Source organism: Triturus cristatus, chromosome 7 (assembly GCF_964204655.1).
Source record: "Triturus cristatus chromosome 7, aTriCri1.1, whole genome shotgun sequence".
NCBI lineage: Eukaryota > Metazoa > Chordata > Amphibia > Caudata > Salamandridae > Triturus > Triturus cristatus.
This window is the reverse complement of record NC_140590.1, coordinates 1,544,217,681-1,544,241,326: the sequence shown is the minus strand read 5'-3', so window position 1 is coordinate 1,544,241,326 and position 23,646 is coordinate 1,544,217,681. Positions and strand designations below refer to the sequence as shown.

At 45.2% G+C, this 23,646-nt stretch overlaps 1 protein-coding gene across 1 annotated transcript in view; it reads right to left on the bottom strand.

Annotated features, from left to right (window-relative positions):
• The window catches only part of GDAP1L1 (ganglioside induced differentiation associated protein 1 like 1), a 619,148-nt gene that overhangs the window by 37,280 nt on the left and 558,222 nt on the right, over positions 1-23,646 (bottom strand). The gene's annotated exons all lie outside the window — the stretch shown is intronic.

Genomic DNA, 23,646 nt, shown 5'->3' with positions numbered 1-23,646 from the left:
CCCTCTCTCTATCTTGCCACGACCCCCAAGTATGGAACAACTCCTCCTTAGACATCTTGCCCTTAAGTGCACGGAGGGAAAGTTTCCGAAGCTCAGCCATATGCTCGGCCGATAACATGGACCGTGTGTCGACCTTACCCGGAGCCGGGCCAGAATCTTGCGGCCGCGGAGCAGATGCGCCAACATAAGGGGGCGGAGAACGATCTAGTAAATAAAAATCATCATCAGGATTATTAAGGACAGGATAAAGTGGCTGGCGAACAACATATTGACCCGAGACCTGTAGCCTACGCTCTTTCTCTTGTCTGTCCGTGTGCTCTTTGTCCTCCCGACGCTTCGCTTCCTGCGCTCGCACATGATCATTCTTCCGTTGCTCTTTATCAAACAGCGCTTTCTCACGTTTCTCTCGCTCACGCACTTCCTTCACCCATAATCGCACACACTCAAACATATCCTGACGAGCACGTCGCTTACACATACACTGTTCCACATACTCAATCTTACGTATATCAAACGATCCATACAAAGGCCATCGCAACTCAGGATCCTTCCTCGTGTATTTCCTCCATAGCGTGCTGTACATTATGGAAGAAAGACCATGCTTCACATACATATCCCTATTAGGAGTCCCCTCTGGGGGAGCTGGAGCAGATTCCTCGAGGTTCAACCGGTTACCAAAACAGCAGCACCACTTACGGAGTGCGCTAAAAGCAGGCATGCTAGGAATAATGCAAAATATGCAATATTATAAGAAAAAAAATGGCACTTAATCGTTGCGCCGTTCAAAGTTTACACAGCTCCGGAGAAATCTCTCCACATTACCTGCCTATATGTGTTGCAACGCATATATTTTCACAAAGACAAATTCAAAATATGACTAGTCATCATCAATCAAACTCAAATAGCCAACCCAGGCTTCAAAACTCGGAGCAAGTACCGTACAACGGTTCTTACCAATCAAGAGTCCAGGTTCCAACTGCCAAGCTCCACAATCGCCCAAACGGCTCTCACGGCAGGACCGACAGAAGAGGTCTTAGTCGATGACCGGCGCCACCCAGACGGTCAGCTCGGAAGGGAAGGGAGAAAAACCTCGGGATGCCAGGGCTAAGACGCCGCTGGCAGTGATCACGTCCCCGGCCAAACTCCTCACCTTCGTCGCGACCAGTCCTTCGAGCATCCGAGTCGCCGATGAGCCCCACGTGACGGGCGCCAATTGATGAATACAGGCCCCAGCCTGGCCCGCAAAGCACAAGGGTTCGCTCTCCTGTAACGGAATCTATAAGGAGGTTGGCACGGAAACTGCAAAGTATAAAGGCAACGTTTATTAACCCTTAAGGGTGGTCCTACAATCCACACAACACTCTTCAGTATTGTAAGGAGTAGCACAAAGAACATTCGTACACAGTCCCCTTTTATACACAACAGAGGGGCTCATAGTGGGTGGATACAACATGAGGCCGAAGAACATTACCATTTATGGTCATTCTCGATACTGAATCAATACATGGGCGGAGCTAACACACTCTTTGAGCCCGCGAAAACACATGGTCAAGCAAAGCTAATTATAACAGATGTGGTCAAGTCTGGGCATGCGCCAGATGGACAAGAGGGAGCTATTTATAAACTGTTACTAGGCAGATTACAAGAGCAACTAACACAGAGGTCGGACTCTCCTCGTGGTGAACACGTGGCAGCATGTCAATACAAAATGGAGTCCAAACTTCGGTCAACATAACGGAGAAAACATGATCTAAAGGGAAAGCATTAATGTTTTCAGTAAATGCTTAATCACATTCTGCCTTAATTTACAACAGGAGGACTAAGATAGCTCAATTGCAAACTCAAGTGGATCAAGAATATGCTCTCCAGCTTCAGCTTCTTCCAAATCAATACAAGCAGGCTAAAACAGCATTGAGGGACTTTCTTACTTTAGAAGATGTCTGCAACTCACGTATATTCCAACAGAGAGTATACGAAGAAAGCCAGTTAATTGGTAAATTTTTGGCAAATTCCTCAAGGAAAAAACAAGCATCAGCTATAATAACTAAAATACGGGACCCTCCAACTGGCCAAGAAATAGTTAGTAATAGCGATATTTCACAGACTTTTGTGGATCATTTTCGCCAGTTATATTCTACTGAGTACTTGGTGATGGAGGAGCAAATCCAGGAATATTTTACAAATATGAGCGTCCCTAAATTATCGGTTAATCGGATTGGCGAATTGGAAAGGGAAATACAGGCTATCGAGATCTCTACAGCTATCAAATCAACAGCCGGGGCAAAAGCGTGTGGGCAGGATGGCTTCCCTATAGAGTTTTATAATGTATTTTAAAAAGAACTTGCTACTCCATTGAAAAACCGATTTTACTTTGTTAAAATGGGTGGGGAAGTCCCAGACACTTTTAAAGAAGCAATAAGTGTCTCTTTCGTTAAAAAAGATAAAAACCCGGAAGATGTGAATTCATATAGGCCCATCAGCCTTTTGAACTCTGACTATAAACTTTTGATGAAGGTATGGGCAGAACGTTTTTTACCAGCCGCCCTAGAAATAATTCATATAGATCAAACCGGCTTTATAGCCGGGAGATCGATGGCGGCTAATACCCAGTTTTTAATATACGCACTGGATTATTTTAATACAAACTTCATTCCGGCTAGTATTGTAATGGTTGATGCGGAGAAAGCCTTCGACCTGGTGAATTGGAAAACTTTATTTTTTACTCTGGGTCGGTTCGGGTTTCCTGCACAGGTAGTTAATATGCTAGGTAACATTTACCAGGGGGCTATCGCCCAGCTCATAATTAACTCTAACTGTGCAGGAGCCATTAAAATAAACCGTGGAACCAGACAGGGCTGTCCGCTCTCGCCATTACTTTTTACTTTTTTTATAGAACCTCTGGTTTTAAAGATTCAAAATAATGCTGCTATCCACCCTCCGATACCCGGCATGGCTAAAGTTAAACTGTTTGCCGACGATATTATTTTATATTTGATTCCTGATAGAAAAAATCTCGAAACAGCTCTGAGGGAATTTTCGGAGTTTGAACAAATAGGCGGCTATAAAATAAATGCTAATAAAACTGAGGTTCTAGCTCTTAATACTGATTTGAACTCTTTTCCATCTTGTTTAAAGATACAAGCTATAAAAAAAGATCCTATAAGATATCTTGGGATATATGTATCTAATCAGTATCATCAGTTATTTGAATTAAATTATATAAAAACGAAGGGTAAGATCAAGGAGCTGTTAGAAAAATGGACATTACTCCCCCTTTCGATTGGGGGTAGATTTTCAATGATAAAAATGTCTATACTTCCCCTGCTCATCTTTCTATTTTCTAATGTCCCGATCAAAATAAATCAGTCTTATTTCAATGAAATTGATACTTTATTCAGGGAATTCATCTGGAGTAAGAAAGCTCTGAGGGTTAAATTAAGTGTGGTTCAACTACCCATAACACGAGGAGGCTTAGCATCACCCCACGTGAGAGTTTATTATGAGGCTGCCTTTTTAGATTTAGTATCTGGCTTAGTAGGATCTAATTTTTTTAGTGACAACTTTTTTACAGATAAAATGATCCAGGAAATCGGTTCTCTAACTCGAGTGTTTTTAAAAACTTCCAAACTCGTTATAAGACTTTGAAAGATTATTCTTTAAGACTTCAGTCCTTGTTTAAAAAAGATGGGCTCATCTGGTCTCCAGTTCCTAAAATTAAGAGAATGTACAAGTCTCGGCCTACAGTTGCAAATGAGACATATAAGTATTCGGGAAGGCTGTGTATTTTCCGAGTTAAGGCATTTTATAGTTCAGAATAGGCCGATCTCCTGGCAAGAAATAACGGCAAGGGTAGAAGGTCATCGAAAGCCGACTTTTCTTGAATATTTGCGTGTTGTTCATTTCCTAACAAACACCAGTGGCTTCTTGGACACTCCTAACCAATTTATGGCAGCCCTGTATGGGGCTAACATTAAAGGGGTGGGAAACTGGTATAGGTTGCTGCATAAACAGGGTCAGGCTTCCGTGACAGAGATCCATCTGGACAAAATAACTCGTGAAACTGGGTGTAGGCTGACTATTAAGGAGTGGGAGTCCATGTGCCTTCTTGGAAGTAAATCTTTGCGCGCCGCAAATTTTAAAAGGATGGCCTTCTTATCACGGTGGTTATCCTATTTAACTCCGGCCGCTTTAAGCAAAAGATTTCCTGGTGCAGAAAATGGGTGTTTTCGCTGCCAAACAGATGGTGAGGGCAGATGGCACCATATTTTTTATGCATGTCCAGGACTTAGGTTTTTTTGGGAGGAAATTTTTTTCGGATATTGGGCAAGAAATCGGTAAGAACATTCTGTTCGAGGCCAAAGCTGTCTTATTTGGGATCAGTAGTGACGAAAGGTTATTATCCGAATACGAAAAGACTTTTCTATGTATTTCGTGTATGGTGGCCCATTCCCTAATTTTGCAGAATTGGAAATCTAGGGAGATACCTTCCCATCTGAAATGGTACAATAAAATGAAAAGAACCAGAAGCTTATGCGAGGAGGGTAGGGGCCATAAAAAAATTTGAAAGAAATTGGAAGTTTCTTAGTGAATTGGAAGAATTTAAAGAGAGATCATAGCACTTGAGTTGGGTAACTAATGTAGCAGCTTTTTTGCACTAGCACTTTTTTCCATTGCACTTTAAAAGCACTAGCACTTTAATAGCTCTAGCACTTTATAGAATGCTTTTTGCACTTTGGTTAATGATAGGAGAAAATGTTACAGTTATAAAGGAAAAAGGAACCTAAGTACACCAGGAGCTTTTCTTAATGCTGATGTGCCTTTGCATAGATTTGATACTTGTTCCATGAATGATAACATAATTTGCTGCTTTTTTTTCTAGCTTCTTGTCACTTTTTTTTCTTTTTTCTTTTTGTAACTGGTTTTTAATGTCAGTAAGAATGTTTTTCAGTCTACTATGTATTTCTTGAACCAAGGCTCTGCTCAATAAAAATTTATAAAAAAAAAAAAAAAAAAGAGAATTGGAAAGACGGAATAAAAATCGGGACATTGGCTTGAAAACTACTGGACTTACTTGATACTTCATGGACTCCTGATTTTACTTATGTGTGCTCGGTGTGGACTTTGATTGTGCTATACCGTGCTGCAGGTACGTATCAATCAGTTGACTTGTAAAGCACGGCCAATCACCCATGAGTGTATCCAGGTGCTGGAACGGAGCCGGGCCTTTATGCAAAGAGACAGATCTTCAGCTGCTTGCGTAAGCCTCTTATTACATGTAACTGGGAAATACAAAACTTATGGCCACCAGCCCTGCAAGACTTCTTTTTAGATGTAAGTGCACAAGAAAAATGCTGTCTCTCAAAGTAGACATAGTCAATTGCTGAACTGGTGGAAGCCATTGACCATGCTTTATTCTAAAGTGGATGAAAGCAAACGGCGAACGGCACTATACCAGGCTTCCCCAATGAGTACTATACCAAGCTTCTCCAATGAGTAGCTCGTAAGCCACTGGTAGATCTCCTGCTCCCTGTAAGTAGCTGTCCTCTGTGCATCCCAGCTTACTAAATTAGAGATAGATAGATAGATAGATAGATAGATAGATAGATAGATAGATAGATAGATAGATAGATAGATAGATAGATAGATAGATAGATAGATAGATAGATAGATAGATAGATAGATAGATAGATAGATAGATAGTCTTTTCAAGACAAAAATGTGTGCATTTTCAAAACTCATAATCTGATGGCTGGAGAGAAAAAATGCAGAATTTTCTAAATATATTTAAAGCAGACTTTTGAGGGTCAAATCATGTGGGGAGACTTATCACTAATAGTATTACTTTCATGCCAGGGGAACTGCAGTTGTGACTGACATGTATTACCTACATAGAGGCATTCCAAATTTCTCAAAATCTTTTTTACTTTACTCTTGGCAAGGGTGCCTGATGCACTGAGGTGATCACTGCTGGCAATCTTGCATATATTTAGCAGCTAATATAATCTCGTCTGATGTGGTCACTTTCACAAAACTAATTATATTAGTAGCTCGGCTCGCGATGTTTTCAACTGAACAAGTAGCTCTTATTACACAGAAGGTTGGAGACTCCTGCACTATACAGACCCGTGAGTAAAGAGCGCCGTCCAAAAGAAACTATAGGCCAGCGCCATCTTTGCTTTGCCACGGTGAAATTAATCAATCAAAGACATTTATAGAGCGCACTACCTACCCGTAGGGTCTCAAGGCGCTGGGGAGGGGGGGGGGGGGGGTGCCGCTACTGCTCGAACAGCCAGGTCTTGAGCTTCTTCCTGAAGGAGAGGTGGTCTTGGGTCAGGCGCAGGTCGGCCGGGAGGGAGTTCCAGGTCTTGGCGGCCAGGTAGGAGAAGGACCTTCCTCCTGTAGTGGCTCTGCGGATGCGTGGGACGGCGGCGAGGGCGTGGCTGGCAGATCGGAGGTGGCGTTTGGGAGCGTAGAAGTTGATGCGGTTGTTGAGGTAGCTCGGGCCTTGATCGTGGAGAGCTTTGTGTGCGTGTGTAAGGAGGCGGAAGGTGATTCTCTTGTTGACCGGGAGCCAGTGCAGGTCTCTTAGGTGTCCGGAGATGTGGCTGTGTCGTGGGATGTCGAGGATGAGTCTGGCTGAGGCGTTCTGGATGCGCTGGAGTCTCTTCTGGATCTTGGCGGTGGTTCCGGCGTAGAGTGCGTTGCCGTAGTCCAGTCGGCTGGTGACGAGGGCCTGGGTGACGGTCTTCCTGGTCTCTGTGGGGATCCACCAGAAGATCTTCCGAAGCATGCGCAGGATGTTGAAGCACGACGAGGAGACGGCGTTGACTTGCCTGGTCATGGAGAGGGAGGAGTCCAGGATGAAACCCAGGTTGCGTGCGTGGTCCGTCGGTTTGGGTGCGGTGCCCAGGGCGGGGGGCCACCAGGAGTCGTCCCAGGCGGAGGGCGAGGAGCCCAGGATGAGGACCTCCGTCTTATCTGAGTTCAGTTTCAGGCGGCTCGTCGTCATCCACTCGGCTACCTCTCTCATCCCTTCGTGCAGGTTGGCTCTGGCGGCGGCGGGATCATTGGTCAGGGAGAGGATCAGCTGGGTGTCGTCGGCGTAGGAGATTATGTTGAGGTTGTGTTGGCGTGCGATGGCCGCGAGGGGGCTCATGTAGACGTTGAAGAGAGTAGGGCTCAGCGAGGATCCTTGAGGGACGCCGCAGATGACTTCGGTGGCCTCTGACTTGTACGGTGGTAGGCGGACTCTTTGTGTTCTTCCGTCGAGGAAGGAGACGATCCATTCCAGTGCCTTCTCCTGGATTCTGACGTTGCTGAGGCGCTGCACTAGGGTGCGGTGGCAGACCGTGTCGAAAGCCGCGGAGAGGTCTAGGAGGATGAGGGCCGCTGTTTCTCCGTTGTCCATCAGGGCTCGGATGTCGTCAGTGGCGGCGATGAGGGCGGTCTCGGTGCTGTGGTTGGCACGGAATCCGGACTGCGATGGGTCGAGGGATCCGTTCGTCTCGAGGAAGGCGGGCAGCTGTTTGTTGACGGTCTTTTCGATGACTTTGGCTGGAAACGGGAGTAGAGAGATGGGGCGGTAATTCTTGAGTTCGGTGGGGTCTGCTGTAGGTTTCTTGAGTAGAGCGCTGAGTTCGGCGTGCTTCCAGCTCTCGGGGAAGGTGGCGGTGTCGAATGAGGTGTTGATGATGTCCCGCAGGTGGGGTGCGATGACAGCGTCGGCTTTGTTGAAGACGTGGTGAGGGCAAGGGTCGGTCGGAGATCCGGAGTGGACGGAGTTCATCATGTGGACGGTGTCTTCGGTGTTGACCGGGGTCCAGGCGCGGAGGGTGGTGGTGGGTGGCGTTGCTGCGGTCGTGGCGTGCGTCGGTTGAGTGCTGAAGCTGTTGTGTATGTCCGCGATCTTGTTGTGGAAGTAGGAGGCGAGGGAGTTGCAGAGGTCTTGCGATGGGGTGATGTCGTTGTTTCCGGCGTTGGGGTTGGAGAGCTCTTTCACGATGTTGAAGAGTTCCTTGCAGTTGTGTGCGTTGTTGTCCAGTCGGTTCTTGAATGCAGTTTTCTTGGCGGTGCGGATCAATTGGTGGTGTTTCCGGGTGGCGAGCTTGAGGGTGGTCCTGTTGTCCGGCGTGGGTTCCTTTCTCCAGGCTTTCTCGAGGGCTCGGCAGTTCTTCTTGGAGCTCTTGAGTTCGTCGGTGAACCATGGGGCTCTCTTATTGCCGGGTCTGCTGGGCGGGGTCCTCAGAGGGGCGAGTTCGTCTGCGCATTTGCTGATCCACTTCGAGAGGTTGTCGGCGGCCTGGCTGGGGTTCGCTGAGCTGGCCGGAGGGTGCTGGCTCAGGGAAGCGGTGAGCTGGTCGGCTGTGATCTTGTTCCAGCTTCTTCGGGCAACCTGTTGCTGGTGGTGGTGGATCTTCGTTCTTCTGAAGGTGAAGTGGATGCATCTGTGGTCCGTCCAGTGGAGTTCTGTGGCGTGGCTGAAGGCGATGTCTTTGCTGGATGAGACGATGGCGTCGAGTGTGTGTCCGGCGAGGTGGGTGGGGGTGGACACCAGCTGCTTGAGTCCAAGGTTGGCGAGGTTGTCGAGCAGGGTGCTGGTGTTGCAGTCGTTGTTGTTCTCCAGGTGGAAGTTGAAGTCCCCCAGGAGGATGTAGTCAGCGGAGGGGAGGGCGTGCGGGCTGACGAAGTCGGCGATGTCCTCGCTGAATTGAGTGCGTGGTCCCGGAGGTCGGTAGATCAGGGTGCCTCTGAGGGTGGTCTTCGGGTCGGTGTGAATCTGGAAATGCAGGTGTTCGGCGGAGGGTGGGGTGTTGTCGGTGCTGGTCGTGATGCGGATGGTGTTCTTGTGGATGATGGCGATGCCTCCTCCCACCTGGTTGGCGTTGCGGTCCCTCCGGGTGATCTTGTAGCCTTCTGGGATGGCGATGGCGATGTCGGGCGCTGAGGAGGCGTTCATCCAGGTCTCCGTGATGAAGGCAACGTCAGGGGCTGTGGCGTCTAGGAGGTTCCAGAGTTCGATGGCGTGTCTGTGGACGGAGCGGGTGTTGAGCAGGATGCACTTGAGGTGGTTGCTGCTGGTGTTCGGCTTCGGCTTGGCGAGGCAGGTCTGGATGCAGGTGAACTTGCAGGCGTGGCAGCTGAAGGGTCCGTGGGTGCGTCGTGGGGTGGCTTGGTGGCATCCTGGGAGTCGACCGGTGTTGAGTGCGCTGAGGGTGGCGGCGGTGTACGTCAGGCGGGTTGGCCGGGGTCCTCGTGGGCCAGGGGTCCTGGCGCTGGGCGCGGTCCAGGCGCGGACGGGCGTAGACGGGCTTGCCTTTGGCGCGCCTTCGGCGCACAATCGGCGCGCCCGCTGCGCGTGACCGCTGCGCGTTCGCACGGTCGCCATATATGGCGAAGTGCGCGGGTGGGCGGAGCAGCTGGGAGGCGGGAGCGGGGAGGGAACAGAAGGAAAAAAGGGGCGGGGTCAGCGGTGGTGGCGGGAAGCGGGGAGCGGGGAGGGAAGACGGAGGGCGGCAACAGGCGGGAAAAAGACAGTCAATACGGCGGAAATAACAACAATGAACACAAATACAATTCTACAGGCAATACGGCGGAAAAACAACAATAAGCACAAATAAGCACAAAATACAAGTCTGCACAGAGAACCAGGGGCACAGGGAGAGGAGCGCTGATCACGGACCACGCCGCTCGAAGGAGGGGGCGTGGTCACGAGCCGGCAGTCGGGCAGCGAGGCACAAAGGAAGGGGGGGCACACGCAGCAGCTGGTGGCCGTGCAGCGCGGGGGTGTCCTAAAACTAGGTCACACTCACCTGCGTCGCACGGTCGCCATATATGGCCAAGTGCGCGGGTGGGCGGAGCAGCTGGGAGGCGGGAGCGGGGAGGGAACAGAAGGAAAAAAGGGGCGGGGTCAGCGGTGGTGGCGGGAAGCGGGGAGCGGGGAGGGAAGACGGAGGGCGGCAACAGGCGGGAAAAAGACAGTCAATACGGCGGAAAAAACAACAATGAACACAAATACAATTCTACAGGCAATACGGCGGAAAAACAACAATAAGCACAAATAAGCACAAAATACAAGTCTGCACAGAGAACCAGGGGCACAGGGAGAGGAGCGCTGATCACGGACCACGCCGCTCGAAGGAGGGGGCGTGGTCACGAGCCGGCAGTCGGGCAGCGAGGCACAAAGGAAGGGGGGGCACACGCAGCAGCTGGTGGCCGTGCGGCGCGGGGGTGTCCTAAAACTAGGTCACACTCACCTGCGTCGCACGGTCGCCATATATGGCCAAGTGCGCGTGTGGGCGGAGCAGCTGGGAGGCGGGAGCGGGGAGGGAACAGAAGGAAAAAAGGGGCGGGGTCAGCGGTGGTGGCGGGAAGCGGGGAGGGAAGGCGGAGGGCGGCAACAGGCGGGAAAAAGACAGTCAATACGGCGGAAAAAACAACAATGAACACAAATACAATTCTACAGGCAATACGGCGGAAAAACAACAATAAGCACAAATAAGCACAAAATACAAGTCTGCACAGAGAACCAGGGGCACAGGGAGAGGAGCGCTGATCACGGACCACGCCGCTCGAAGGAGGGGGCGTGGTCACGAGCCGGCAGTCGGGCAGCGCGGCACAAAGGAAGGGGGGGCACACGCAGCAGCTGGTGGCCGTGCGGCGCGGGGGTGTCCTAAAACTAGGTCAAATGAACCGAAACTTTTAGTTTTCATAGTCGATTAAGATGGGAATGGAAAGTGCTGTACGGCAAACGTTTCTACCCTGCCAGAGACCCATGTGGTTAGTCTCATTTAATATCATTGTAATGTTTGTAATCTGTGGTTGACCAGAAACTGAGATATGATTAAACCATGCTGTAATACGCGCATTAAAAGCCACCAGGGGGCGCTCACGGCTAGGACTGCAAATAACCACGGCTATAAAAGAGAACTTCAGATGTCGAAGTGAAACCGCCAAATGTTGAAAACATAATAAATCTTGCATTTAAATATCATGTCCGCGAAATGATTTGGTATGACCAGAAATACGTTCGAGAAACAGCGGTGGAAACAGTGAAATAACAGTGCAAACGAGTTGAAGATCTTATGGTCTCCTCGGCGCTCATAAAACAGGATAAGTGGAAATGTTATAAATTCTTAATGTTTTTTCAGGTCCAGTGATCAATGTTGTTAACTGAGTGTTGAAGTCCACATTATTAGTAATGGGCGTGCCTCGGGCATGACCGAACTGTCAACATATCACGTCATGGCGTTCTAAATGCTTATCACAGAGGAGCTGGGCTTTCCACAATTTTGGGAGGTGACGCTGAATTAACTCCAGGGCGGCTTTAGCAGTGCCGCCCCCAGGGACATTCTTCTCCATGGATAATGATTCCCTCACTCCCACCGTCCAATAATGTCCCTCATCTCTCATAGCCCCTCTCTCGCATGTAGTTAATTTGTTTTATTGCGCTATTCATACAATTGTAGGGTTGTCAGAGCACGTTATCACACACACACGAGTTATACAGAGACAATGAATCGTTCAAGTGTGTACATCAATGTATACGAATTGTTACAAAATACAATGAGGGTTACAATGTGTAGGATTCACGTGCCGTCCATATTGGTAGGCAGTATACGGTAAGAGTGCTTGGTCTCCCGAAGCACAAACTCGGGATTTAAAACGTAACAGAGAGGTCGAGGTTGCATCTCCTCATAAGAACGTATTTCTAGTCCATTTAACCCATTTTAGCAATGGAAGACTGGGTAAATTAAATAAGGTACCTTTGCTTTCCAGATTGCATGCATCTCTTTCATGGCAGTCCTTGGCTCACTGTGCTATCTTAGAAGGAATATAAGTTATCAACTGCAAGTTACTAAAGCATCTCTGTGACAAAAGCAGAAATCCACTGAATCAGGTGATATAACCCTCTATGCTATTTTATGAAGAGTCAAAACCGCAACTGGATAAAACTCAGATCTCTCCAGCAGGTAAATTCATCACCAAAGTAATCGCGACATTTTTATTGCTGCCTGAAAAATGTGGGGCATCCAATGAAATCTGCAGCAGGTGCTTTTATTCCCATAAAAGATTCCAATATTTGGCGCCCCTGAGCTCAGCGCATGGTGCAGTGGCACAGGTTGCAACACCCTAAGGCGGGCCCTGATAAACTATGCCATGGAAACTTCAATGGTGACTTCATACCAGAGGTGTAGCTAGAGCTTGTGGTGCCCAGGGCTATCCCTCAGATTGCCGCCCCTGGGGAGGGGGGGTTGCTGGGGAAAAAGGACGGCGAGCACTTGAAAGAGGTCCGAGAGACACGTAATATCGCCGCTAATAGTTACCTCGATCATGCAAGTTACATGCACATACATGACACGGTCCAAGGCTACACAGTTGAATACACCGGTGACTGGCAGTGATTGGCAGTACAAAAGAGAACACACAGACTGCATGATCTATCTGGGGACTCAGAAAAACCGCATGTGACATCCATCAGAGAGCTGCGTGAATAATTACCTGGTAATCCCCTCAGCACAATGCAAAAATGCACATACATGACACTGTTCAGGGATCCATCATCTACAGCTGAAATTAAATGACCATTCATCATAGTCCCCCCCATTAAAGCAGTGCACTTTGTGATCTGCATGGTACATGTTCTTTGTAGCAGGCACATTAACCCTTTGTGCTACCTTTCCAGGAGTCAACCTTTTCACTAGACAAAACTCCGATCTCTCTCTAGGAAGAACATTAATCACCGAAGTTATCATGACATTTTTATTGTTTCTAAAAATTGCTGGAGGCCAGGAATATACTTGCAAACACTACGCACCCACCCGAAATAGGTACCCAGGGCAGTCACACCGTTCGCATCGCCCTAACCTGCTCAAGGTTCATGTGACCTCAGTGACAGAGTCACAGCGACTGGATCACTGTTGCTCTAGGGTGTGCTGCTTCGTAGGCCTGCCCGCAAGACTGGAGATGAACTTGAGTATGGATTGTGGTGGACAGGCCTTCAAGGTTAACCCACAATTGACACCACTAGGGTACACCTGCTTGTGCTAAGACATCAAGCCTTCTAAGGTCTAGTGGGGCCTTCTAAGGTCTAGCATGGGAATGTGCTCCCTCAGTAGAGTGGTCTGGTGGACTGGGCATGAAGGCTGAACCCGGTTCCCCAGTTCCAATTTTGACAGCTCTGGCCGTAGTGGCACATCCTCTCCCCCACTGAACACCATACTTCCCCACTGAGAGACACTCGCACTGCCTTCAGCTATAACCTAATTGTGCCCGCTATAAACTCTTGGATGTGGCTCAATTCAAATTATGCACTTGATAAGAGTAATATGCTGCCTAAAAAAAAAAGTAAAAGCAACCACTCATAGGGAATGCAAGATTAAGTAAAGCCTGTGAAATGTAAGCAGAAACAACATGGTTACCTTAACGATCTCTCACTCACTATTCAGAAATCAGAGAGTGGTTTTACCTGAAAAGTTAAGGACATGACTACAGGGCCCTGATGGGAACCGTTTCAATGTCCATTGCTTATATCCTTACAAAACGTAAGCAGTATGGTTTAAAAAGACCACATCCATAAACACAGAGGCATGGTACACATTTTGTTTTTCAATCCACCCATCAACCAGGTATTGCAGTACCTCCAGGAATGGTACACTTTCCCACCTGGGAACAACAATGCTGTTCAAAGAAAGACGAGAAAACAAAAGTAGTGCTTCACTGGCAAACTCTGTAAAGTGAGGCTGATGTATTTGGATGTGAATAAAACCAATCTGGCCACTTTGCAACCACTCTGTCTTGCTTTATTTAGGTATGTATTTATTTTTCATATTTAAAACCTTCTATTTCTCTCCATCCCGCTGCACTTTGGAATAGAAAAATGTCAGAAAAAGGGCATTTCCCGCAAGAGTGTTTTTCTTTTTTGGATCCATTTCACGGAGAAGCGACTAAATGAAAGAAGGAAAGAGAGGATGTTAACCGTTTCTTCAAGTCACGGTTTTCAGTAAGTGAGGAGCAAGACAGAAAGAGAGGGAATAATAGGAAGAGATGGGGGGGGGGGACAGCTGCCAGCACAAAAAAGGAAGAGGACATTGCCCGAGTCCTATTCCTTCTCTGCCCGTCCACAAAAGCAAGCCGAGCCTTATCTGAATGCCTTTGTCCTCCCCCAAAATAGTGCCGCCTGGGGCGGACCGCCCCCTCCGCCCCCCCAGCTACGCCACTGCTTCAAACAAGCCATTCGAGTGTAATACAAACAGGGTGTAACGTTTTAAAATGCCAGGGAAGGTGTTGCAAACATTCCAATTTCACCGCCAAAGCAGAGAACTTCCAAAATCAAATCAAGTCATCGGCTAATAATGCCAGATTCCCCTTCTGAAACTCAAAACTGTTTCACCAAAGAAAACTGTTCTCTCTGTTTTTCAAAATGAATAGGTTCTACTCCTTTACCAACAACATCAGTTCTTTCAGATGGATAATTTCTTCTAGAGCACTGAGTGAAGATTCACACCGAGTACGAAATTGTCTTGGTCCAAAGCCCCCGATATACATGGAATGGAAAACTCAAACTGATAGTAAAATATCACATCTACGCTCAACCTCCAAGACATCCTAACAGAAGCATGCTTGAATCTCATTTCTGCTATCCGAGCCTGTCTAGTGTGCCAGAATAGGATTGTTTCTGGCTCAGGGAACTTTCCGAGACTGGATGAAAAAACACAGTCAAATCAGTTTGTACTGAGAAACACAAATACCAGCCTCAAACTTCTCTCTTATCTCCACCCTTTTTAAACTTTTCCTCAATTGATATTTTCTGTGTACTCAACCAGCTAAATGATTTTATTGATAAATAACAACTATTAACTAGCTATCAAACTGGATCTGATCCTAGGTGCAGCATTGAGACCGGATCACTGACAAAATATCGAGAAGGAGAATATCGACCTACCAAAATATCGAGGAAAAGATATAGAATGCCAAAATATCGAATCCCTATCTACAAACAGGTAAGTACAAAAATATAGAATCCAAAATATCGTTGTAAAAAATATAGTTGGTCAAAATATCAAATTTTTTAAATGTCTTAAAAGTAATGTAAAATTAATGAAATAATACATATAATTAACTAAAACATACTTAAAAATACTTAACTTTAAAATGAATAAATAATTAATGTAAGTAAAAAAATAATAATAATACATATCTATTAACGTAATATTATTTAGAAATATTCTATATTTTTTGCGTAGGATAGCGGGCGGGTAAAATTTACTATTACCACAACAGTAAGTGCAATAGTAGGGAAAGCGTTGGATAGCGGGAGGGTAAAAATTACTATTCCCACTCCAGAGAGTGCAACAGTAGGGAAAGCGTTGGATAGCGGGAGGGTAAAAATTACTATTTCCACTCCAGAGAGTGCAATAATAGGGAAAGCATTGGATAGCGTAGGGGTAAAAATTACTATTCACACTCCAGAGAGTGCAACAGTAGGGAAAGCGTTGGATAGCGTAGGGGTAAAAATTACTATTCCCACTCCAGAGAGTGCAACAGTAGGGAAAGCGTTGGATAGGTTTCAAGATGCTAACAGCTTCTCGAGAACGAAGTTCAGAACATCTCAAGCAATGAATACGTTTTCTCATGGATTACCAGCAATCTATCCATGGAACACTCTCTGAGGCCATCTGAGAACAACCCCCCCCCCCCCCCCCCAAAAAAAAGAGAACACAGCCCACCCTCCTCTCCTTGTGAAAACTCTTGAAGAGACGCCTTTCCTTTAGTGGCAGCTAGCCTCTCTCTGGCTACACATGGATCAGCACACCATATTGCTGACATATTCTTGTCTCATATCTCCTTACCGTTTCCAAAATCACCTTTTCCATCTCCTTTCACAGAATATTGTCTTTTGATGTACAAATCTACTGTCTCTAATCCTACCTTGTACAATGTAAAGCCCATTTATGTTATGTTCCTTTTTGTGATTTAAAGCGCATTAACACCACTCAGTTCTTTTGCACTATTGACACATTAAAATAAATAAATCTGTTATGCCACCCTAATTAAAAAAATTATAATAATAGGAAAAAAAACATAGTAAACGCTCAGCATCACATGAAGCACAATTCAATTCAAGAATGACTGAAAAGAAAAGAAATCAATAAATAAGAAGAAAAGGAAAACAAAAATGTCTAGATAAAAATAGATCTGAACAGTGGGTTTGTATAAAACAAATCATGGCTTATACTATGGAGTCAACAACAGCACCTCTATGTATTATATGGAATCGAATTCAGAGAAATGTAAAATAACCTAGAGTAGGAAGCAAAGAGAGGTTTGCTTTGCAAAAAGCAATAGTAATGAACTGCGCAGCTGAATGCAGTATTGAGCTGACGGCACTGCGCTCATTTCAGTAAACACAAGAGAACATCTTTGCCAAGAGCATAATGAGGACGGCAGAGGTCAGATGAATTATTGATTATTCTCTTATGCTTAAATATTCACAAGGAGGAGAAGAGCTCTGATGGGAGAGTGTCAGTAACCAAAAATGTTTGTTCGTGTGTGTAATTAAGTGTAATTGCTAATGTTGACCTGAAAATAATACTAGATGTACATTTTGGGGCTCAAGAGTGAATCTGTGTTTATAAGATACACAGTGGGTGACTCAGCTATCATCAGTGGGACCAGGTTGCTTCTGGTATCTGGCCTTCAGTTCCCAGGGGAGGGCTAATATTTTAGCAACGTCCAGCACAGGGAGGATTTCTTTTCTCAAAAAGTGGAAAAATTCTATTTTGCTTTGGGACTCAGAAGAAATGTCCTTGTTTTTCCTAAAGATAGTGACAGAGGGGCATGTGTATCAAGCCCTTTTCCCGTTCGCAAACGGGACGATTCTCAAGATTCGTCCTGTTTGCGAACGGGAAAAGGCCTTTTGGGATGTATCATCCCAAAAGGACATCGCAAAATAGAGAATCGCAAAATTTGCGATCCTCGATTTTGCGATTGCATTTAAGGAATCAAAAATTGCGATTCCTTAAATGCGATGTAGAAAGCACCTAAGTTGTGTGAATTTGGCATAAGAAATCGCAAATTACCACCAACTAACAGTTGGTGGTAATTTGCATATTCTTTGAAAAAAGCAGTTTTTGCTTTTTTCAAATTGCCATGTGGCACACATACATGCCCTTAGGGCATGTAAGTGCGTCACATGTGCACACACGCTCATTTCAGGGGTGCATCAGGGTGTCCTTATGACACCCTTGCAACCTTGAAATTGCATTCTCAATTTGAGATTCTCTAATTGGTAATCGCAAATTGAAAATGTCTTCCCATTCATTCCTATTTGCCTCTACTCCCATTGGAAGGAATGGGAAGGTATTCCTTAATTGCGAATCGCGATTTGCGATTCGCAATTAAGGAATATTAAGGAATCACAATTATTTTTGCGATTTCTACATACATAGCATTTTGCGATTCCTTAATAGCAATTCGCTAAAAATTGCTATTAAGGAATCGCAAAAGGGCTTGTTCATGCATATGCCCCAGAGTCTCCTTCTGAAGCGGGACCTGGAAACATTTACCAACATTTGGACTTCCAAACTTTCACTGGACCAATCGTGGTGTACCTGTCCTCCATTGTTATCAGCCTCAAATTGCGCCTAGGTCCGAGTCTGCAGAGACCATTGGTGCTTTGTGTGTATTGGTGCTATTTTCACTTAAAACTTTTAAAAAAAACCTCATATCTTCGGTTCTCCTTATTGGATTTTTGTTGTTTTGGTTTCATTTTGTTTATGAAAATCTGCTAAATTTCTTTATTGAGTTCAAGAATTTTATTGTGTTGTGCTTTGACTTTAATATGGTTTTGGTACTGCATAAATACTTTACACATTACCCTGATTCAAGCCGACCTGCTCTGTGCCATATCCACGAGGAGGGTAAGCTCAGGTTAATTTAGTGGCTTTGAGGGTTTCCCTAACAAGAAATGTTATTATTCCTTAAGGTGGCTAGTTGTCAACCCTAAATAATGATCCCCTTTCCTGCAATTACAATCCACCAGATGTTTTAGAGATGATTATCCTCCTGCAAATCATATGTGGCTTCTGACATACAGATCGGCACAAGTCCACTAGCACCCAAATTGGACACGTCTTGAGGGCAGGAGACCCATGAGGGATACTTGGTTTACATAATTAAGCTCTGTTCCCAAGGCCATCACAAAGGGATATATAGGAATCAGAGGTGCAGAAAGATGCGCAGTACAGGTGTGGCAAAAAAGAGGTATGTTAGGTGTATCTCTGAAACAAGCCAGGAGAGAGCACCTTCAGATAGCAGTGGGTAACCTGAATAGCTGTAAAGCTGCATGTGCAATGTAGTCCTGCATGCATTTTTTGCTTTAGAGATGGTGGCTATAATGAAAATCAAGCATGTCTTTTATTTGTTTAAAATGCATGTAGCCTGCTCTGAGGTTGAGCAGTTGCTTCAGAGAGAGAAAGTCTGTCCCCTGGTCATGCCTATAAATGTGAAACATATCATGGCATCTGGTTTTAAGCATATACAAGCACAGTCTTCTATGAGTCGCTTCCTTGCACTATACTTTGCTGTGTGTCTGAGGTACAGGTGATCCATTAAGATGTATTTATTTTAGCTTCCTATCAAACCACCTCCAAATGTTAGGTCCTCTGCCATCAGTAATTTTTAGAAAGAGGTATCCAATATAGGATCCAGACCACATCTCCCTTGATAGTAGACTTGTTAGTGATCTATTTCTATTGTGCAGTTTGGTGGGAGAATGTGTGATCTGGTGTGTCAGAGACCTCACTGTGGATCTCTAATGTTCATTTTTCCAGAGCCAGCTGGGGCTCTGTCGTTGGAAACCCTATGGTTCCTATAACTCTAAATGACATGGGAGATTAACAGTTCAGAAGGTCAGGAGCACCGCCAATTTATGGCAGTGTTCCTGTCCCACCAAATTCTAAAGAATTTATTGCTAAAAGAATGCTACAGAATTACAAAACCATTGCACATTATACTTTCATATCAGCAAATTGAATTTATAAATGTGCTGCTAATTGTTGACCAGCAATGTGCAAAGTTTTTTTTTTTATTACACAAGTGCAGTCATGCAGAGGCCCAAATTATTGACCTACATGTAGTTTGCAGAATTCCCATTTTCCCATACCTACACAGTGACATAGGGCCAGATATAATCAAGCGTTTTCCCGTTCGCAAACGGGCCGATTCGCAGAATCGGCCCATTTACGAACGAGAAAAGGCCTTTTTTGGATGTATCATCCCAAAAGGCATACGCAACATAGGGAATCGCAATTTTTGCGATTACCTATTTTGCGAATGCATTTATAGAATCGCAATTTGTGATTCTCTAAATGCAATGCAGGAAGTGCTTTTTCAAATTGCGACCCTGCTTTAAGGAATCACTATTTACCACCAACTTCAAATTGGTGGTAAATTGCAAATCCTTAGAAAAATGAACATTTTTGTATTTTTTCAAGTGCCATGTGGCGCACATACATGCCCTTAGGGCATGTATGTGCGCCACATGTGCACAGATGCATATTTTAGGGTTGCAACAGGGTGTCCTTTTGGTACCCTTGCACCCTTGAAATTGCATGCACAATTTGCGAGCACCTATTAGGTATTCGCAAATTGCGCATGCAATTCCCATTCATTCCTATGGGTCTCTAGGCCCATAGAAATGAATGGGAAGCCATTCCTTATTTGCGACTCGCAATTAGCGAGACGCAAATAGGGAATGCGTAGGATTCACAATTTTATTTGAGAATCCTACATACATTGCATTTTGCTAGTCCATAATAGCGGATCGGTAAAATTCTCTATGAGGGACTCGCAAAATACAATGTTAATACATCTGGCCCATCGTGTTTTTCTCATAAACTGTTAGAGGGTTCCAAAAACTCATCAACCAATGCATTCCTTGCTTAGCTTTTTGCTAGTAAGTACTCTGGAACCATGCTCTGCAAGTACCTCGCTTGCATTTGGTATGTGTGATTTGCTTGCTTTTCTAACAAGTACTGTGCAACTCACAAACATTTCATATGTGAAGGGATGCCTTGCTTAGCTGTTTCTCACAAGTGACTAACACAAATTACACATGCATTAAAAATACTTGTGAAAGCCCAGTAGAAGCCCAACTCAGATGGAAGTCTGTGACCTTGGCGTAGTTTTCCCAAGAAAAACCTGACGTTCACAAGAAATAAGGGGCATGTTATCAAGCAGGGCGTTAAAATTATCGCCGCTTTAGCGGCAGAAAACTGCCGCTAAAGCGGCGATAATGGGCTTGATAATATGCCGCAGAGAATTCCCATAGAAGCCCATGTTGACACCAGAGCATGGGCTTCTATGCTAACACGCCGTTTCTTGATAATATGCCCCTTTATTCTTATTGCCAATCTCAGACCCTAATCTGTAACTAGTTTGCCTGACTCCCTAGTTTGAGAGTACTCCTTCCCGTACAGGTGTCAAGTGCAGTGCATAATATTATGCCCATTTACAGCTGTAAAAACGTAAGATTGTTATGTATAGTACCAAAGTACTAATGTCCTGGAGCCTGAATAAATATAACTTAATAAATAGGAGACCACTTTTTCATGATACCGAGACTACTGCAAAAAAGGGTGCACAAAATGAACCAGTACAATTTAATCTTTAATAGAATGTGATGTATTGAACAACAGAAAGTAGTGTATTTTTGAGTTAAAAAATAATTATTAAATGTAACTTGGACTCAAAAGTTCGTCCCATTTCATGAATGTGGATGGCCAACTTCAAGACAGAAATAAATTGCTGTTGAGCATCCACTTCAACCGAAAAAAGGCCCATAGAGGACTCTGTTACCTTAATGGCCAACATAGTTCAACAAAACTAACTGCAAGGATGTGGAGGCTCTGAACGAAGCATTCTTTGTGCAACCTCTTTCTTAATATCAGAGGATCAAAGGCACACTATGCTGTTGGATGGTATTCAAGTCAAAGTATGTTAGCATCTCTTGTATCGTGGGAGTTTCCAGCCACAGCCGAAGGAGCATAATTCAGATGAGAGAAAAACTATTGTGCACTATGCACATGCACACCTAGCTTCTAATAGAAAGATTATGTCACCTGCCAAGTCAGGCCTGGAAGTATAAAGAATGGCCTTTCACCAAAGCAAATGGTCCACAAATAGTGCATCGTCTGTTTTTATTTGATTACTGACTCCTGAATTATGTTTTGTTAGTGTATAAGCCTGGAACCACCTTATGCATTCCTGCTTCTGATTGTTGCCTCTAGCTATTGTTAGAACTCCTAGACTTCAAGATTACAGAATGTTAGCATTTGGCACTGTGGAGATTTACAACCAATTCTTCTCAGACCCTTGGGGGTTCCCAGTACTATGAAATTGAGTAGTCGGATACTTTCAGATGGTAGATTTTAAAGTAAAAATAGGACTCCGGGAAGGGATTTTCTTAGATTTTGAAAAGGATGTTTATTTCAGTATTTAATGAGTAAACAGCTGAAGTCAGACCTTCTACTCAAAAAACCTTCCTCCGACACTAGCACACTCAAAAACTACCAACCAATCTCCCTGCTCCCATTTCCAGGGAAGGTACTTGAAAATATCACCAACAATCAACTTATGACACACCTGGAGCAGAACCAGCTACCCGACGCCACCCAATCCGGCTTCCGCAGCAATCACAGCACCAAAACCGCCATGATCGCAGCCACCGACGGCATCCAAACCCTCCTAGACCAAGGAGAAACAGCAGCTTTGAGCCTCCTCGACCTCTTGGCAGCCTTTACACCGTATCTAACCATACACTGATCAAAAGATTCCACCACATTGGCATTCAAGGGGACGCACTCCGGTGGGTCAGCTCCTTCCTCACCGGATGAACCCAGAGAATCCACTTCTCACCTTTCACCTCTGAACCCGAGGAGATCACCTGTGGTGATCCCCAAGGCTCATCCCTAAGCCCCACGTTCTTCAAAGCATATATGACCCTGCTGGCCAACATCGTCAAATCCCACGATCTCAACATAATTTTCTGCGCAGATGGCCCTCAATTCATCCTCTCAATCACTAACGACGCCACCACCACCAGAACCAACTTCCACAGATGCATGACAAACGTCTCCGACTGGATGAAGAACAACTGCCTGCAACTGAACACAAACAAGATTGAATTACTGATCTTTGACAAAAGCAGCAATACATGGAATGACTCCTGGTGGACATCCACTCCCTCTGACCATGCCAGAAACCACTGAATCATCATTGACAACAAGCTCATCATGAAAACATAGATCAATGCTGTCTCCTCTACCAGTTTCCTCACTCTACACATGCTACGTAAAATCTTCAATTGGCTACCCCTACTCACGAGATGCACCATGACACACGCCCTCATCACCAGCCAATTGGACTGCGACAACACTCTCTACGTAGGAATCGTCACACACTTCCTACAGAGACTTCAGACAATACAGAACGCAGCAGCCAGACTCATCCTTGGCCCTCTCCGACGAACCCACATCACACCCGACCTCAGGCAACTCTACAGGCTTTCTGTACAGTTGAGATGCCAATTCAAGCTGCTAACACACGCACTAAATGCTCTACACAACCAAGGGCCCACATACATTAACCACTACCTGAACTTTCACCAACTGGCAAGTAAACTGTGCTATGCCTCACTTTCACTTGACAATACTCCCTGCATCTAACGAAGTGGACTAGGCTCCTTCTCCCAAATCGCAGCAAAGATCTGGAACAGCCTCCCCATGCACCTTTGGACCATCACCTTACTTCCAGAATTACAAATGGCCCTCAAGACCTGGCTGTTCGAATCCACCAGGACCTGTAAGCGCCTGGATACCCTATCGGGTGATTAGCCGCGCTTTATAAATCACAATTGATTGATTGAGAGAGGATTCTTCTAAGTTATGTCGGGGGGTTTCATGGATTTGCTCTGAATGTAAGTTTTTCATCTATTCCACCTGTGCCCAACTTTCCAAACATTAGTCATTTTTACATTACAAACTCTATAACGTGATCTGATCTTTAATTTTAATATTTATGTGTTATTTAATTGCTATGCAAAAAACACCAAAATGAATCCTTGGTGCAAAGGACCACACCCCAAAGAGACAATCCCACTTGGAAAAATTGATTCAATGCAGAAAAATTGCTGAACTGTTATTGGTCCCGCAAGGAGTTCACCAAGGCTGTATTCACTCTTCCACCTTTTCAATCCCAGCATACATTATCAGTAACTCTAACATCTGATATCACCTTTACACAGATGATAGCCAGCACTATCTAAATACGTCCTGGCCTAAATATATTGAATTCATGGCCATGGCTCTTGACGACACTCATGTCCAGATGTCACTCCACCACCTAAAGCACAAATCACTCAAAATAAGGTTGTTCCTTTTATCTCCATCTAGCTCCAAATTCCCATTAAATACTCCCTAAACTCACTTATGGTGTTAAACTGTCACTATTATGTAGTCTGCCAAATCATTTGTTTTCGATTTACAAAAAAAATCTTACATAGAAGCACACATCAATGCAATGGCAAAGGAGGGAAACCTTTAACTTAGGCTCCTTCATAGAACTAAACCTTTCATCCCTGATCCAGAT